Source organism: Meleagris gallopavo, chromosome 4 (assembly GCF_000146605.3).
Source record: "Meleagris gallopavo isolate NT-WF06-2002-E0010 breed Aviagen turkey brand Nicholas breeding stock chromosome 4, Turkey_5.1, whole genome shotgun sequence".
In the NCBI taxonomy this organism is placed as follows: domain Eukaryota; kingdom Metazoa; phylum Chordata; class Aves; order Galliformes; family Phasianidae; genus Meleagris; species Meleagris gallopavo.
The window spans coordinates 55,232,335-55,249,780 of NC_015014.2; the positions used below are offsets into that span (position 1 = coordinate 55,232,335).

General features: G+C 36.0%; 2 long non-coding RNA genes across 2 annotated transcripts; one reads left to right on the top strand and one right to left on the bottom strand.

Moving 5' to 3' along the window:
• The first annotated feature begins 740 nt into the window (after positions 1–740).
• LOC116216625 lies at positions 741–7,760 on the top strand. Its single transcript, XR_004159762.1, has 3 exons — positions 741–1,078; positions 2,423–2,492; positions 5,618–7,760. It is a non-coding gene; the product is annotated as an uncharacterized LOC116216625 (long non-coding RNA).
• Positions 7,761–12,176: 4,416 nt separating this feature from the next.
• Positions 12,177–15,766, bottom strand: LOC116216626. Its single transcript, XR_004159763.1, has 3 exons — positions 15,708–15,766; positions 13,292–13,880; positions 12,177–13,211 (listed from the first exon to the last, which is right to left on the bottom strand). It is a non-coding gene; the product is annotated as an uncharacterized LOC116216626 (long non-coding RNA).
• Between the last annotated feature and the right edge of the window lie 1,680 nt (positions 15,767–17,446).

Sequence of the window (17,446 nt, forward strand, 5' to 3'; positions counted from 1 at the left end):
GTGTTACCAAGTTACTATACACATCAACCTCTAGTAAGCTCTTGTAGCTGTCTCTGGATTTGATCACTAAGAAATTACATCTAAATCTTCAGAAAGAGTTCCATCCCTAATGTCCAGTCTTAACGTATACAAACATGTTAACACTAGGCTTTTAATTGTGCCTTGAAACACTGTACTGTCAGTGTGATGTGGAAGAAATGACCTTTCACCATCTAGTTTATCTCCTCCTTTTTTGAAGACTTCTGAGTAAAGGTTTGTTCCCACTCACAATTATTAGTTTACTAAAATGTTCAAGGACTTTTACTGCTATGTCACATAATACTTGCTAGATTTGTTATCCTGCAAGAGACCTCCTACAGTGAAAAACTATACTAAAAAAACTTCTTAAATTGATTTGAGTGCTGTTAGGAGGGGGAAAAACTCTTAGTCCTAGAGAGGTTTTCATCTTTATTGTAAGAAAAAAAAAAAAATGAATGTAATACTAAAAATCCTTTGAAGTATAGAAAGAGATTAGAAAAATCATTGAACTTCTCAGCAATATCTTTAACTTCCTCCAATGTTCCCTCCATTATACTTAAATATACAAAAAGAAAAACCAAAAAAAAAACCCAAACTTTCTTGTTTCTGTACAATTTGGTCTGAAATTTACTGTGTAGTTAGAGTAATTGTTACAAACATGGCACTGAAATGATGAACAGAAGAGGTTTTTTTTTATCATTTACAACTTTGAACACAGCAGAGTTAAGTGACACCAAAGATGAGAGCTTAGCCTGACAGGTAGCCAATATCAGAAATAGGCAGAGCAAACCATGAACTGAAAAAGTTTTTTCAAGCTTTCCATGTCCATTTACAAATCAAAATCTTCACCACGTTTACTATTGTTTTGAAATTACAGGATTCATAATATTTCTGGTCTCACTGTTGGAAAATGGGGTAAAAGGGGCAGAGGACCGAGTGAATAAATTTTCTCTTTTACTGCACAGCATGGAAACTTCCCTCCTGAGAGTGGAAAATTTTATTTTCTTCCCAGACTCAACTGTACTCTGCGGAAAAGGATTCCCAGATTCTTTCTATGAAGGTATTTATGAAAACTTCTCTTTCATCATTCTCCTCTTAGAATTCCCAGTAAAGCAAGGTGAAGAGTTGGTATTATCACCACCCAATTTATCAGCGAATGTGTTTGCTTCATTCTCCTGTTCATTCTTGTCTACTTTTTGTCACTGGTCACTCAGTGCACTTGTGAAAGGGGATTTATTCTGGGGATACCCAAGTATATTTATTACATCTCTGTTATTTCTTTTCTATCCATATTCAGCAAAATGGGATTCAGTTCATGTGCCAAGAGATCATACATAATACAATAATTATTATGTTTACTCTTATAATCTTCAATTAGTAAAAATAAAATAAAATAAAATAAAATAAAATAATAAAATAGTTTATGTTTCTCATAAATTATGATGGTTAGCATGACTTGTCCTTCTTTATGGCTTTAACAGCTAAAGTTTTTCATCCTTAAGGAAAAACGTTCTAGGGCTATAATTCTTGTGCTCCTCATACTTTTCATTTCTAAATATTGGCACAATGTATGCTGTCTTGCAGTCTCCAGGATTTTCTCTGTTATCTCTCAGATTTATTACAAATCAACATTATCAAGCCAGAGATATTATCAACCAACTCTTATGGATTGTATGCATGCAAACTCTCCCAGTTTGATGACTTCAAATGTTTATTACCACCAGATTTTTTTTAACATCTTTTTTAGCTATTAATAAACAATATCTATCTACGTAGACAACTGACATCTTAATTCTTTCCAAACATAGGAGTATTCCTAAAAAGATTGCTTTTCTAAAATTTTTTGAAGCATCTTAATCTTCTTTTAGTGAAAGGCCTCTTTTTCTAAGACTTCTGTTGTTCTAATGAACTTCATAAGAATTTTGATTTTATAAATCTTAGCACAGAATATTTACTTTCTCTATCAATAATCTACACTTAAAAACATGTCATTTTTAAAGTTTTTTATGCATTATGTTTACATTTTGACTTGTTTAATTTTACCATTATACAAATATTAGATATGAAGGCATGATGTCTCTTTTTTTCTTTTCTTCAGAATTATATTTTGTCATTCAAGAAACTCTGAAGCATTCTGAATTTCATTCACATTGTCTTCATATTAGGCTGTCATACTGCATCATGTTTTCTGGTTTTTAAAAAGAAATAACACAGTATTTAAATACATTTGTAAGGAAAACATTTGATATAATGTATAAAGGAAAGCCACAGGGATATGAAGGAATATCACCTATTAGTCTTAACAACTGTAATTCTCTTAAGTGAAATCTTCTATACAACATTTGAATAAACCTTTTTTCTGCTATGGATATCCAATTTTTTTCTTTTTTTTTTTCCCCTCAAGGCTAACAACTAAATAAATGCTGGAACTGATCCATCTCTAGCATTCTGGAGCTGCTATTTCACAGTAAACTGTAAGTTTCTGAGTGTTACAACACAGGGTGAGAAGAAGCACATTCTATGTGGCACAATTACATCAAAATAAATATGGAGTGGCTGTAGTACTTATACGCTCTCCAAGCTGTTCAAAACTTAATGTTCTGTGGAACAGAGCCTGTATTTTTCTTTGATATTCTTTATCTATTTTTCTGATCCTAAAAAAAAATATATATATAGAAATGATGTAATTCATAAGGACATGTGCATACATATTCTTAATGGTCTGCAAAAGCACTTCTGCAAGATGTCAAACTTAAATTACAATCATATTCTTGCAGATATTTATGAGGATATATCTTTACACTAAATGGATAAGTACACTAAAGATACTGGGACCCATTACTATATCTATTCAGTGTTTTCATATTGAGACTGTTGTGGTTTAACCCAGCAGGTAGCTAAGCATTATGCTTATCCCCCCACATCCCAGGGATGGGAGAAAAGAATCAGAAAAACAAAAACAACACAAAGCAGAACTCACGGGTTGGGATAAATACAGAAAAAGATGAGGAAAAAAAAAAAGAAAAAGATTATATACATGTATACTTGTACATACACACAAAACAAACAGCTGATCACCACCCACTGACCAATGCCCAGCCAGTCCCCAAGCAGCAGCTGCTCATCCAGCCAACTCTCCACCATTTTTCAAGCTTTTTTTTTTTCAAATGATGTTGTAAGTTATCAGATATCCCTTTGGCCAGTCCTGGTTGTATCCCCTTCCAACTCCTTCTGCCCCCTCAGCTTCCTTTACTGGTAGCACAGTACAGAAGCTGAGAAAACTATAAAGTTGTTGGCTCTATACATCGCAAATCAGCAACAACTAAAATATCTGTGTATTATCACATATCTGTGTATTAAAAAACAATAAAGCCAAAATATATCTTTGTAGTGGACACTATGAAGAAAGACAACTCAGTCCCAGCTGAAACCTGGTCAAAGATAGGTGTAATTTAATAATATTCCAAAAAGAAATTATTACTGCTAATAGAATTTTCTTTTATACACAAGCATTCATATACAAGCTTTTATAAATAGCGCTTTCTGATCACTTGTTGTAGGACAATTTTTTTCTGAACTCTCAAACAAAGCATGCCTGAAAATTCAGGTGGCAAAGGCTGCTCTGATAGTAATGTCTCCTATTTTGTCATGCTGGTTCATAATGTCAGAAGTAAATATTGGTGGTATGAGGCAGTAGAGACTGAACCTTCCCGCCAATATTCTGTTACATTTTGTTGCTGTGTGACAGATGGCAGCAGAGGGAAAGACTGATAGAATGGAATCTGACATGGAAGGGCGTATGAAGCAAAGCTTTCATGTGGAAAAAATGGCACCAATTGACTGCTTCTTGCTGAATGGAGACCAAACATTGGATGTCAGTGTAGTCAGGTGGTGCAGAGTCCATTTCAGCAGTGGTGACAGCAATGTGAAAGGCAAGCTACATTCTGGATGGCCATGCTCAGCTATCATGAAGAGCATCTCAATCAGGTCATCCACAGGAAATTGGTGGCTTACAACCAGGAAACTGTACAGAGCTGAATATTGGCTTCAGTGCTCTGGAAAAATGCAAGATTTGCTACAGGTGGGTGCCACAAATGCTCACACAAGAACAGCAAGAGCATTGTGTGCAAGTTTGTCAGGAACTATAGAACCAATATGAGGCTCAACGTGACCATTTCCTGAATCACAACAGTAGCAATGACAAGATGTGATGTCACTACTACAAGCCAGAGTCAAAAGGACAGTCCACAGAGTGGCAACATGAATTCCCCATGGAAGAAAAAGGTCAAGATGCAGACCTCAGTCGGTATAACGCATAATACATACAAAATGGGAAGCTGAAAAAAAAGTCACCATGGAAAAATATAAGTGTAAATAAAAAATTTAATAAAAGCTTATTATAACTTAAAAGCATAAAAGTATATATAAAAAAAAGCCTTAAATAACACCTACATTGATTGAACTATTACAGTTACAATAATTTACCCTAATTTGAATGGGATCTCCATAGTGTCAGCGGTGAAATTTTACCCTAAATCTCCACTTCATACACAAGCATATATGGAAAAACTCAGGGAAACTAACGTAACAGTTTATAAACCAGGAATCTGCCTGAAGGTACATACCTAGCACAATTAAGTCTCTAATCCGATCAACCCAATGGATTGGATTGATTGAGGCAAATCAAGATACCCCTGCAGGCATTCTTGAAGGCAGTACCTTGCTACATGTGCCCAAGTATTGGTGAGGATCTCTATTGGCAGTCACTGGGCAGAAGTGTTCAGGAATCCCAGACTTACAGGACTGCCTAGAACGTTGGTTTGGGAAGGTAAGGGAAATTTTTGCCTCGATAACTTGCAGTGACATTTCAAAATGTTTATCTTATGGATGTTGCATTTTAACGGTTTAGGCAGTTCAGCACCACACAGCTCTCTCTCTGTACAGTGGGATGGCAAAGACAATCAGAAAAAATGGTAAAACTTATGGTTTGAGATAAAGACAAATTAATTGGATAGAAAAGGAAGGTAAAATAATAATAATAAAATAATAATAAAAGAATACACAAAATTTGATTTGCACCATATGTTTTTTCACTACCTACTGACCAATGCCCACCCAATCCTAAAGCAGCAGCCACCCTTGCTAGCTCCCTGAATATTATTGTTCAGCATGACACTTTACTGTGGGGAACATCACTTTTGGCAGCTTGGGTCATCTCTCCTGGCTGCATCCCCTGCCAGTTCCTCATGCACCCCCAAATCCTTGCTAGCAGGGCAGCACGAGAAGTCTAAAAGTCCTTGTCTCTGTGTAAGCACTACTCAGCAACAACTAAAACATCAGCATTCTGTCAACATTATTCTCATCCTAAACTCAAAATACAGTACCTTACCAGATACTAGGAAGAAAATTAAGCCTATCCCAACTGAAACCAGGACAATGGATTAATGTAAAAGCTCACCCAGTTTGTCCTTCTTCTCTACAGTGGAACTTCAAGTTGAGAAACACTTTTCAATCTACATCATGCCACTTAGTACAGAAAATCACCTTCTCTCAGTTATAGATATCCAAGGCTCAGCTAAGATACCCATATCTTCTCTAGGCTGATGTCCTGAGAGGGAAGACAAGAGACTCGAACTTCGCCTACCACTCTGATCTGGAGATGAAGGTGTGTTTCCTACGTGAAGCCTTTCTTGGTCTAAACAATACTGATTTTAAAATAAAATAGCACCTAACTCCCTTAGAGTATATACCCTACTACAAAAGCTTGGCAACAAAAATGAATGCACATAGCCTATGAACAGATGTAAGTACACAGTTATAAACAACTACTGAAATATCGATTTATCTGGCAAATGGAATTTTCATGGTAACTTTCCTTATGAAAAGTTATATATTTTAAATATGAGTCTGGATGATAACTCTTGTTTATTTCAGATGTATTACAGTACACGAAATGTAATTCTTGGCATATCACCTTAATTTGGAAGTGTTAGTGGGGCTAGAATAACTAGCGCTGTGTTTACCAAGTATGAAAGTAAAAGGTTTTATAAGTACATATGAGTATTGTTACAACAACAATTAATTTCTTTACGAAAGACTTTTTGACTAGATAGAATGTATGTGGAAACTTCTGTATCCTACTATGAAAACATTTCTCTTTTTATGGGAATGCAGTGATTCTTCTATTTCCTCAGTGGGATTTGAATTAGTTTAGCAAAATGTAGTTTACCCATAACAGCTGCAGCCTGCACCTGTGCTGTATTTCAGAAAATCATTAATAATTGTATATTATTTCCCCAAAACATAGCAATGAAGAAAACAAATGGGCAGAAAGTGGTTACTGAGACCTAATGAATAAGAAAATAATGCAATATTGGTTTGAAGAGATATTTATTTTTCTGAGGTATGAAACTACACCTAAGAACGAATAAAAATGCTGTATTTTCACACTTTCTTCTGAATCAAAACAATATCTAAGTGGGATGTTGAATGTTTGATGCTTCTAATATCTTTCAAAATGAATTTTTAACCACAATTTTTGTTGCTGTTTTTTTGTTGGTAGTGTAAGTTTTTATCATTTTTGTTTGTTGTTTGTTTTTAGAATTAGTGACATAGGCTTTCACTTCAATCATGATCTTAGATGTAGCGAAGTCTGATATGTGGTGATTCAGTCAGTGGATGCTGCAAACTCCTGCGGAGATGATGCTGTGGACATCAACACTCAGTGAATGGGACAGAGGAGTATGCAAGAGAGAGTCAAAGATTAATCTTGACAGATGCTGATCTTCCAAACTTGTATTCAAGTCATGGTGAGATCCAAATATTCATTATACTAAAGGAATTATATTGCACATTGTAATATCTACAAGGGCTGCATTCACCTTAGGCTGAAGGGTGGAGCTCCCACAGCACAAACAGCACAAGGTTAGAAAGTGCAGAGAAAGAGAAACAAATACTCTCCACGTCCCCCTCCTGCAAACTAATTCCTGCTTATTTCCTCTCCAAACCTTCTTAATTAGAGACACCATTTGATAAAAGAAACTATGCATATTCTCTGTGAATGCCCAGCCTCTCTTTCGTTACAAAAACGTTAGCTAATGACCATACATTTCTCACAGGATTCTTGTAAATGCTTTTGCAGCATTCTAGCATTTGTTATAGACATTAAAAAAAAAAAAAAAAAAAAGAATCAAACATACTTCCATGTATTTTTTAAAGAACTCCATAGCAAGTTGCCCAGAAAATAAGTACAACAACTCCATCCCCGTATTTTTAAAATAGATAACTAATAGAATGTCTTCCCATTAAATGTAGATACACTAACAATCTTGTTTTAGTTACTCAAATAGCTACAAAGAAATCAATTAAGATAAAACATAGAAAGAATGAATGTTATTAAAGACTGTCACTAGGCTTGACGAGTTAATGAGGGTTAGATTTTGAGAGTATTATTGTTTTAGCAGAGTATTATATTCCACTCAGATTCTCCTCTTGACTTCATAGACAAAACTTGCTCAGAAATCTGTGCCAACTCTTACATTACGTTAATGGGACCCTGACACGTGAAACAAGCCAATGCAGTCCTATTGACCTCCCACGTGGGAAAGGGGTACTGTAGCTACAGATTCAGAAAGGACAGTAAACAGTTGGTTCTGTGTTTTCTTTTTATATGAACGAACAAAGCAAAATGACAAGATTATCACTGATAAAATGAACACTAATTAAATATTTTTTGTACTACATCAATGCAGGTTTTGTGTATGTGTGTTCAAGAGATAGTCTTTTTTTTCTCTCCTCTAACATACTTTATCTTTTAAAAATAGAACACTTGCTAGAAGACCCAACAGCTGAGAAAGGCTGCTACAGACACATACTTTCATTAGTACTTTCTGTAGGAACTGACAAGGGTTACACCCCTGTTTTCTTACCTTTACATATAGGCATGATGCTTTCTGAACAGAACACCTAAAGGTGCTAATTTGATTATGTTTAGCACAAACCAGCTTACCTTACTTGAACTTTCGCGCAAAACTACAACTGTGACATCACTTATTTGTTTCATACATTCATCCTGTGATTAATGCATTCCCTCAAACACAAATGTTCATTGAAATATCTTAAATCTGAAGGAGTTAACAGGCATAATCTAGGTACCAGGAAATATAAGCACAAATGTTATACTCTAAGACCACAAAACAAACAAAGCACTTACTTCAGAAGCAGGTACCCTGGCACATACTACCAAACATGAGAGGAGAGCATACCCAGGCATTATTCTGTGGCAGAGATGCACTGGGCGTGTGCAGAGAATGCAGGTGAGTTAAATTGACAGTTCACTGAAGTAACTGTTATAGACCCTCTCAGCTCTCCTTCTCCAGCTGTGGTATATTCAGATTTCTCTTTGGTTATGTCTCATCTCTAACTGAGATATTTGATCCTTTCTTGAGCTTGCTTCAGCTCTTCAGCTGAAGAGCTTCATTCTGATTGCATTTTCATTTGACTACTGAGGGGGAGGAAGAATTACAAAGAAATCAGCTCCTCAGAAACAAGGGATGAGCGGTCTAATTTTACATATCCTACTAGGGCTCTATGAAGATTCATTGGTCCAGGATGGCTCCCTGGCACAGTACTATATCACTGGCACAGAAGAAAGAATTTAATCTAAATTTTGTTGCTATCTTTTATTTTGTTTTGTTTTTGTTAGTCACCTAAGTCTGTTTGTGGCTATTGTTAGAGGGATAGTCTCCTTTCTCCTGTGCTTTGCTTTCCTGGTATATAATTGCTCTGCAGCATAATTAATTAATAATTTAATTTATACCCCTCTGTTACAATTTATTCTTTTCCTGGCTTATCCAAATCATTAACCTTTATTTCCTTTCCCTGACAGATATCTTGCTTTGTCACCTCTCGAGTGCTGCTGCACCTATTTGAATGGCTGTTCCCTTCCCCCCTCATGCCTGGTTACTCTTCCTGTCTCTCCTTTTTCTTCAGGTAAAAGTGAGCTTTGTTGCCTTGTCATAGTTGAGATCAAGGAACCTGAGCCAATTTCTTCAGTCCTTAATCAATGACTTACAGGACAGTCACTTGATTAAGGAGTGTGAACTTAAGATCTATAATATCTGACAGTACACAAGAAGCTTCTCTTTATCCAGAAAGAACATTATTCTTCCAGTTAATAAGAAAAACTTTTCTCATTTTAAAATAAAATATTTGAAAATATTTTAAAACTACGCATTTTGTCCTACCTTTCTCCATGTCTTGATAATTCTAATAGTACAAAGGAAATGCCTGTTTTTTTCCAAAATCATTCAAAACTTTAAAAATTATATATATCTTGATCATTTTCCTTTACAGTTATATTGTGCTATACAATATACTATATGATACCATACTGTATGATACGATACAGGAAGGGAATGATTCCTCTCTGGAAAATATTCTTTTTATGAATAGATATATATTAATATGGATTAGAGAGAGAAAGAGAAAACGGGAGAAAAACTTCAGTAAATGAATATAATCTAACTTAGGAAAAGGCAATTATTAATAGGAAAAAAATGACTACACTACACTGAGCAAAGATTTATGAATGGAATTGTATGTATGGCAAAACTAATTTCACCTGCTTTTGTAAGAGAGCTTGGACTTTCAAGCTGCGTCTGGGCAAAGAGCCATTTTGAAAGGCTTTTAAATCATGTCAGCAGAACACAAATCAAGAAAAATGTAAAACAGTGGTATGCTAGGAAAAGCAAATGTTCAGACTTTGTGCAATATTCCATTTTATCACAACACTGTAACATTTTTCACTTCCCCAAAGTATTTCAGAATGATAGCCCATTGCATGTGAACTTTTCCTATGCAGTGTAGGTTAATCAGCTTTGCCTTGGCAGCAGCATTTGTTTAATCAGCCTACACTGACATTTTTTGAAAGACACTGAAGCCACAGTGTCCAGGGAGTGTGGCCTCTCTGGATTTTATCCTTGTTTGATCATTGCTCAGATGTGACCCTCGCCCCACTACTCCTTAAGCTATGCTCCGTGTTTTTTTACTGATGGTATTTAAGCTGACATAGCAGCTGAAATGACAAGCAAACAAAGCCGCAAAAGCCCCTCTGCTCGCAGCCAGCCTCATCCTTGACAGTTTGACCTTGTCCTGCTAATTTTAACTGTCATGCCAATTGGATTTGAGAGCCAAAGCACAGTTGAAATCAGTAATACAGAAATATTGTTCACTTTTTATGTCCATACTTCAGTTTACAAGGAAAAAACACAGAAAGAAATCATGCTACCCAGTAGAGTTTGAGGATATGGAGATCATTTTGCCAATAGGCGTATTCACATTGGTTAAATCCTAGTCTGTGAAACCAGCTTATTAGTCTGAAAAGACTAAATCGAGGCTTTCTGTATTAGAAAATGATAACTGTAGTGCTATCAGTGACAGTAGCTTCTACAAACCTCTCTGATGGCTGAAACAATATGCTTCAATTTGCCTCTGATAAACAATGTAGAAGCTGATTCTTCATTACATTTTTTCATAACATTTGTTCTGTGAATTTTGAAAGGCAATATATCATCTGTTTCTACCCATTCATGCAATTTCCCAGCAGTGCCTCTCAAAGATAATTTTCTCTGCAAATATTTCTATATCCACTTAAATATGCGTGTGTTATATATATTTACATACTTAAAATTCATTACCTTCTTTATTTCCTTGTAGTTTAATATTTGCAGAATACTGCAATATGTTTTTAATAAGTTTGTCACTTTTGAAAAGATTATATCAATAAAAAGCAGTGTTTCAGATAGGCAGATGAAGATTGGAATACAAATTCTTCCTTGTTAAGCTTACTGTTTTCAGGGAATTCACTAACTGTGCCATCTAACATGAAAGTGTCATTTGAGATCCTGTTGCCAGAAGAAACAGGAAAATCTCTATGGCAGTAAGTGAAATTAGACAGGAAGAAAAGAGGAGAAAAACTAATGGGAAAAAGAAAGTAATCACATTTTTCTACATTCTGCTCTGTTTCAGCTGCCAATTTCTTTAATTAATTTGCTGAGATAAGCTGTAATTATTTGTGAAAAAAAATCTATCCTATATCATTGGAACTTCCATAGGAAAGTTTCTGGTTTTGCAGAAACTGGACAATCTCCTATATCCATAATAATATTTGGATAATTTCACTGGGAATTAGAAAAGGAGATTTTTTTTTTATAGTTTATTTTAGAATAACAATTGACCTAATGTAATTATCTTCCTCTGGCCTGTGCTCCTTCGAATTTGTGTTTACAAATGGACTTTTACTCCTCAGTGTAATATATAAAATAAACAAAAACAAAGGCCTTCCCTATTCCTTCACTTCCTTCCCCATCTGTCTACAGTGCTGTCATCTCAATCGATGACCGACACTTTCATGTATTTTTTGAAGATGCAAGTACTGTACTATATTGACTAGAGATTGTAGGCTCAATGGATATAAAAAAAACATTCAGTATTTATCTACACAATGCTAATAATATTTAATTCAGACTTGAGCTTTTAGTAAAGGGATTACCATTGTGTTGTTTGTTTGTACCATTTCCTGACTCCCTGTGGGAGTCCTGTGAATTTCTTTACTATATAAATTAGAAAAAATGATTCAACCAAGAGCTCTGTTGTCATTCAGAAATTCTTTTTAAAGATATCATCAGTGCCTGGCTTTAGGCATTTATGGAGAAATATATTGCGTAAGTAAAGGATTTGAAAGTGGCAAGATACAAAGAACAAAAAATACGGCAAATAAAAAGGATATGAGCAAAATTCTACTTAAACAAAATTCTAAAATGGATTTGGTGCTGGCCAATTCTTTCAATGTGGTAAATTATCTATTATGCTTCCTTAACTCCACTGATTTTGTAACTACTAATGTCAAAAGACTCGCAGAGGTATAATACTAGTATAAGGAAGACAAGAATGAGACTCACATTAGTCTGTCTGTACACAAAGGCAATCTCAGAGATTCAAAAAAGTATTTGTTGATCATACTTCAATCCTGAGATACAAGTGAAGAAATTGCTGCCCACTTGAGCTAAAAGATGTTGTATTCTGCTGGTGGTGCTAATAGTACATATTTTTTTTCAGCATTCTTGTAAGAAAAAGACCAGAAACAAAGAAAAGCCAGCTATTTTTATTTTCTACTATGATTTATTTTTATGCAGAATAGCACATTTTAACAAAACGTAAGAGTTTTTCAATATAACAAAATGCTTCTGTGTAAGCCATTTATATGTTTTAGCTAGAGTGATAAAACCATGAAAGTTTTATCCTGGTTAAGGTAACTAGAAGGATTGGTTATGAAATTCCCCAGCACCTCAGATAAGATTACTCCACTCGACTTTTCTGTTAAGGAGTCTGATTTAACTTGTGAAAAGAGAATTTTGACTTTTTCGTTGTTGTGTTTTTTTTTTACTTTTTTTTTAACATTCATTCTCCTTGAGAACATAGCTTAGAGAACTACACAACTACTGCATTATGTCCTAATTCTAAAAAGTGTCAAAATATGCATAACTAGCATGCCCATCTAGTACATACACAATTAGTCTACATGGAAGATTAAAAAAAAATGTCAGACAAATCCATTATAGCAATGTCTTACACAATGGGGAAGAGAAGAGGGAAGCCTGAGTACAGGCTTTGTTCATTTTTAAGTAGTTATATGTGTATATAAGAAACAATTTAGTGGAAGCAGGAACAGGTACCCTGAGAGGAGAGTGTAAGGATGCTGCTAGGGTGTGTAGAGACAGGGTCAGGAAGGCCAAGGCCTAACTAGAACTGGACATGCCAAGAGGGGAGAAGAATTAAAAAAGCTTCTACGGGTACATAATTCAGAAAAAGGAAGTCCGAGAAGGTGTGCCAATCCCTAGTGAGCAATAGAGGCAGGCTGATAACTGTAGACAAGGAGAAGGCTGAGGTGCAAAAACAGCCTTTTGTGTCTCAGTTCTCTCTGGCAACTACTCTTCACACACCCCTTCAGTGAATGGCTTTAAAGGTGGGTACTGAAGGAGCAACGTCCCTCCTGCTGTAACTGAAGATCGGGTTCACATCCATCTGAGGAACCAGATGCATCCTAGAGTCCAGAGGGAATTGGGTGATGTAGTCACCAAGACACGCTCGATGATATTTGAAAAGTTATGGCAGTCAGGCGAAGTCCCTAGTGACTGGAAAAAAGGCAATGTCACACCATTTTAAAGAAAGGTAGAAAGAATGACCCAGGGAAATACCAATCTTTCAGCCTTACCTCTGTTTCAGAGAAACATCAAGGAACAGATCCTCCTGGAAGCTATAGTCAGGGATGCGGAAGAGATGAAGGTGGTGTGAAATAAACCAGCTTCATCAAGGGCAAGTCCTGTCTGACCAACATAATGACTTTCCATGATGGTATAACTGTGTAAATGGACAAGTAAAGAGCCACTGATGTTTTCTACCTAGACTTCAGTAAGGCCTTTGGGAAAGTTACCCACAACATTCTTCTCTCTAAATTAAAAAGATATGGATTTGATAGGTGGAGAGTTTGATGAATGGGGAACTAGTTACAAGACCATACCCAGAGAGTAACGGCCAATGGGTCACAGTCTGGTTGGAGTGATGAGTGGCGTCCCACAGGGGTCAGTACTGGGGCTAGCGCTCTGTTATATCCTTAATCAAAGACACTGACAATGAGATCAAATGCAGCATCAGCAAGTTTGTGGATGACACATGACGTGTGTTGTGGTCAGCACACCTCAGGGATGGGATGCCATCAAGAGAGACCTGGAGTGTGCACAGGGGAACGTCATGAGGTTCAAAAATCCAAATGCAAGGCCTTGCACCGGTGTCACAGCAACCCACTAGAATCAAAGAATCATAGAATGGCTTAGTTTGGAAGAGATCTCAAACATCAAGCTCCAACCTCCCTGCAACCCCCACCTCTGCCCATACAAGCTGGGGGAAGAAAACACTGAGCACAGCCCTGCCAAAAAGGACTTGAAGTTACTAGTAACCTTTAAAGGTCACATATGAAATACAATGTAACTATCAGAAACATTTGCAGTATTAAGACTCGCTGGTGGGAAAAATAAAAGCAACTGGGAATCAGTGAAAAACAAGTTTTTAATTCAGAAAGGATCACATTTTCTACAATTCACCCCATTTTCTTCTAACATTAAACAACATTTCAGATTTTCTGCTGGTGCAGATAGAATTTTTCATCTGACAAAGCAGGAACCACATGAACTTAGCAGAGTACAAATTCTGCCTTACAAAGATTATAGAGTTACGTAGGTGTTAATGTTGTAAACACATTTGGATGTGAGAGCACATACTGTTGTTTCCATATCAAGACTTTCCTGAGCAAATACAGAATTAGTTTATATGGATACCATAAGAGCAGAACTAATTCCAACTGCATTTACATTGCCTCTCTTAATCTGAGCTAGTTTACCACCATTGTGAAGTTATTTAAATATTGTTAGAATTATGACTTAAGCGAAGACATCCTTGCTTATAAAAACACATCTGTCTCTGCAAGAACAAAGAGTGGAAAGATGATGTAAAGTAAAATTTAAAAGAAGTGATTCCATATATTCCACAGAAATGAAACTACAATGATGGATGTATGTGCATTTTTTTCACATCTCCATTTTCAGTTCTACAGTTACAATAGCCAAGAAGTAGCACACCAATCACAAGTACCAGCACTTCAGTTTTCGTCTTGAAACTTTTATTTTTCAGTTCTACAGCAACTCATCTCCTACCTATTATTTCAACATAATTACAGTCATTTAATTCCCTTTGAGAGAGTTTAGGTGGGAGGAGTCATTATAGCAGTACTGAGGTAACTTGGAAGTATATATTAAGCACTTAGCAGAATATAACAATCATATCCTGTCAATTGACATGCTATACCTATACTAAAATATTGAGACATGAAAGCATTGGGATAATTCTTCTATACAATTGTTTTCAAGTCTACACATGTAGAAGGGAGAGAATCTTAAAGACAAACTTAAAGCAGTTTTAGGTTTTAGAAATGTGTCCTTTTTGCTCCACAAGAATACAGAAGTACTATTATTGATTTATCCTGAAATAAGATTTCCACTAACACAGAATTATTTTCATTTTAACAGTTTTGTTGATGCATTGAATATGTGAGAGAAAATTAGAAGGATTTCCATGAAATGCCATAAAAGAATTTTATTTGATAGGCATATATTCGGGGGAAGATGAAAGAGTCTAATCTGAGCAAAGATGAGAATCTAGTGCCAGATTGTAAGTTTAAGATTTTTCAGGTTCTCCTGATCTCAAGTCAGCCATTAGGAAAATCTGGGTTCATAACTGAAAGCCAATAAAGGTTACTGTGCAAAGTAAGCCCATTATTTTCAGCGATACAGCATACTTCAGATAGTTCTTGTAATCATAGAATCACAAGGTTGGAAAGGACCTGTAAGATCATCTAGTCTAATTGTCCTCCATTACCATTGCTACTACAAGCACTAAACCATATCTCACAGCTCCTCATCCAGACACCTCTTGAATACTGCCAGGGACAGCAACTCCACCACCTCCCTAAGCAGGCATATAATCAATGAATATACAGATGTTATAATTATGAAATAAACAAGAGAGTTTGGCTAAGCAGGTTATAATAACAAAAATAGAATAGATAGAATGCTTACCCACATCCTGGTCTCACTACAAAACTCTCAAAGGAGAGATCTCCAGAAGAGAGCCTTTCCCATGGTAGTCAGCTCTTAAATGGGTCTAGGAGAGGTAGAGCCAGGCTCCACCCCCTTCTGGCAGCACAGGTGAATGAATTGCCTTCAGCTGTGCTCCCATGGCTGACTCATTGCTCACCTCAGGTGATCAATCAGAGATTCAGGCTGTGATTCAGCAGTTCCCATACAGCAGGCCATTCCAGTGTCTGACCACTCTCTAAGAGAAAAAGTTTTTTCTTGTATCTAATCTAAATCTCCCCTGGCGCAACTTATGGTCATTTCCTCAGGTCCTTTGTTTGTTATCTGGAAGAAGAGGCTAACCTCCTCCTCATCACAACCTCTGTTCAGGAAGCTGCAAAGTACAATAAGGTCTCCCCTGAGCCTCCTCTTCTCCAGACTAAACAGTCCCAGCTCCCTCAGCCGCTCCTCATAGTAAGATCTTAGTTCCTGTCCTTAAAGTAAATGTATAATCCAACACCAGTCTTACTAAATTTTCAACTTCATAATATATTGATCCATCCATCCAATCCTATCTTGTAGAGATCATCAGGATGCCTGTTCAGGGCTTCCTGTTCTCTGAAAATAAGCTGGTGTGGGCAGATTTCATTTATTATAGGGTTCTAATTTTCTTTGAAAATGTATCATAAACATCTGAATATTTCAACAAATTGAGCTCTGTGCTTTATTTAATTTTTCTAACTAAACCCACAAGAGCAAATGGTGAAGTAGGAATTAAAATACATTGAAACCAAAGCCTCCTATATCTTGCATTAAGAAAGTCCTACTTAGAAGGGATTAAAATCTATTATTTTTATCTGTTTTACAGAAATACTTCAGATGAGATTGTTTTAAATTTTTGAATCACTCTTGTCAGCGTAACTTCAGTGATAAAATATCAGATCTGTTTTCTTATAGATCAGTTATTATCCTAAGAAAAATCTTTCCAACTGTCTGTCCAAAGGAAAACTCAGCTGCCAGTTGGCAGTCACCACTCCAGTGGCAGACAGTGATAGCAGAGGCTGAACAAAGCTCTGCCAGTCAACTCAGAAGAAGCATGCAGATGCAGATCACAGTGTGGGGTTCTCAGGTCATGTTACAAAGTTGTCATCACCAGAATTAAAAATGGGGGTTTTTGAGTGAATGAGGTCAAGGTATATAAAGCCAAGATTTCCTTTTAGTTTGAATACTTCTCTAGTGCTGGGACTATGAATATTTTATATGTTAAAACACTGTCTTATATGAAACAGCAGCTATGCTAACTTCCAATATGTGAAACCAATTTCTATCAGTAGAAACCAGTCTTTTCTTTATTTTCTTACTTTTAAAAATGGCATTTTTTTTATAATAGCATTCTGAGGTGAGTTTTTTAAAGCCTATCCTGGTAGGTTTTCAGTGTATTTTATTTGACACATAACTACTTAAAAGAATTAAATGAGATATCTGTTAATGACTGACAATATCCTTCTAAGTGATTTCCATCGGCCAGCTACAAGAATAAATCCTTCATAACTTATTTTTATTTTTTATTTTCTAGATTTTTAACTACTACTTCAAGGAAAAGAACATCTTTCACGGGCTGCAGTGTGATACTTGCTCCATCATTGTTTCCTTGAGAGCTGCAAGAAAATCTCTGCTCTGGTGTCTGGAGCACCTCTCCCCCCTTCTCTTCTGTCCTTGCTATTCATGGGGCCTTTTTTTTT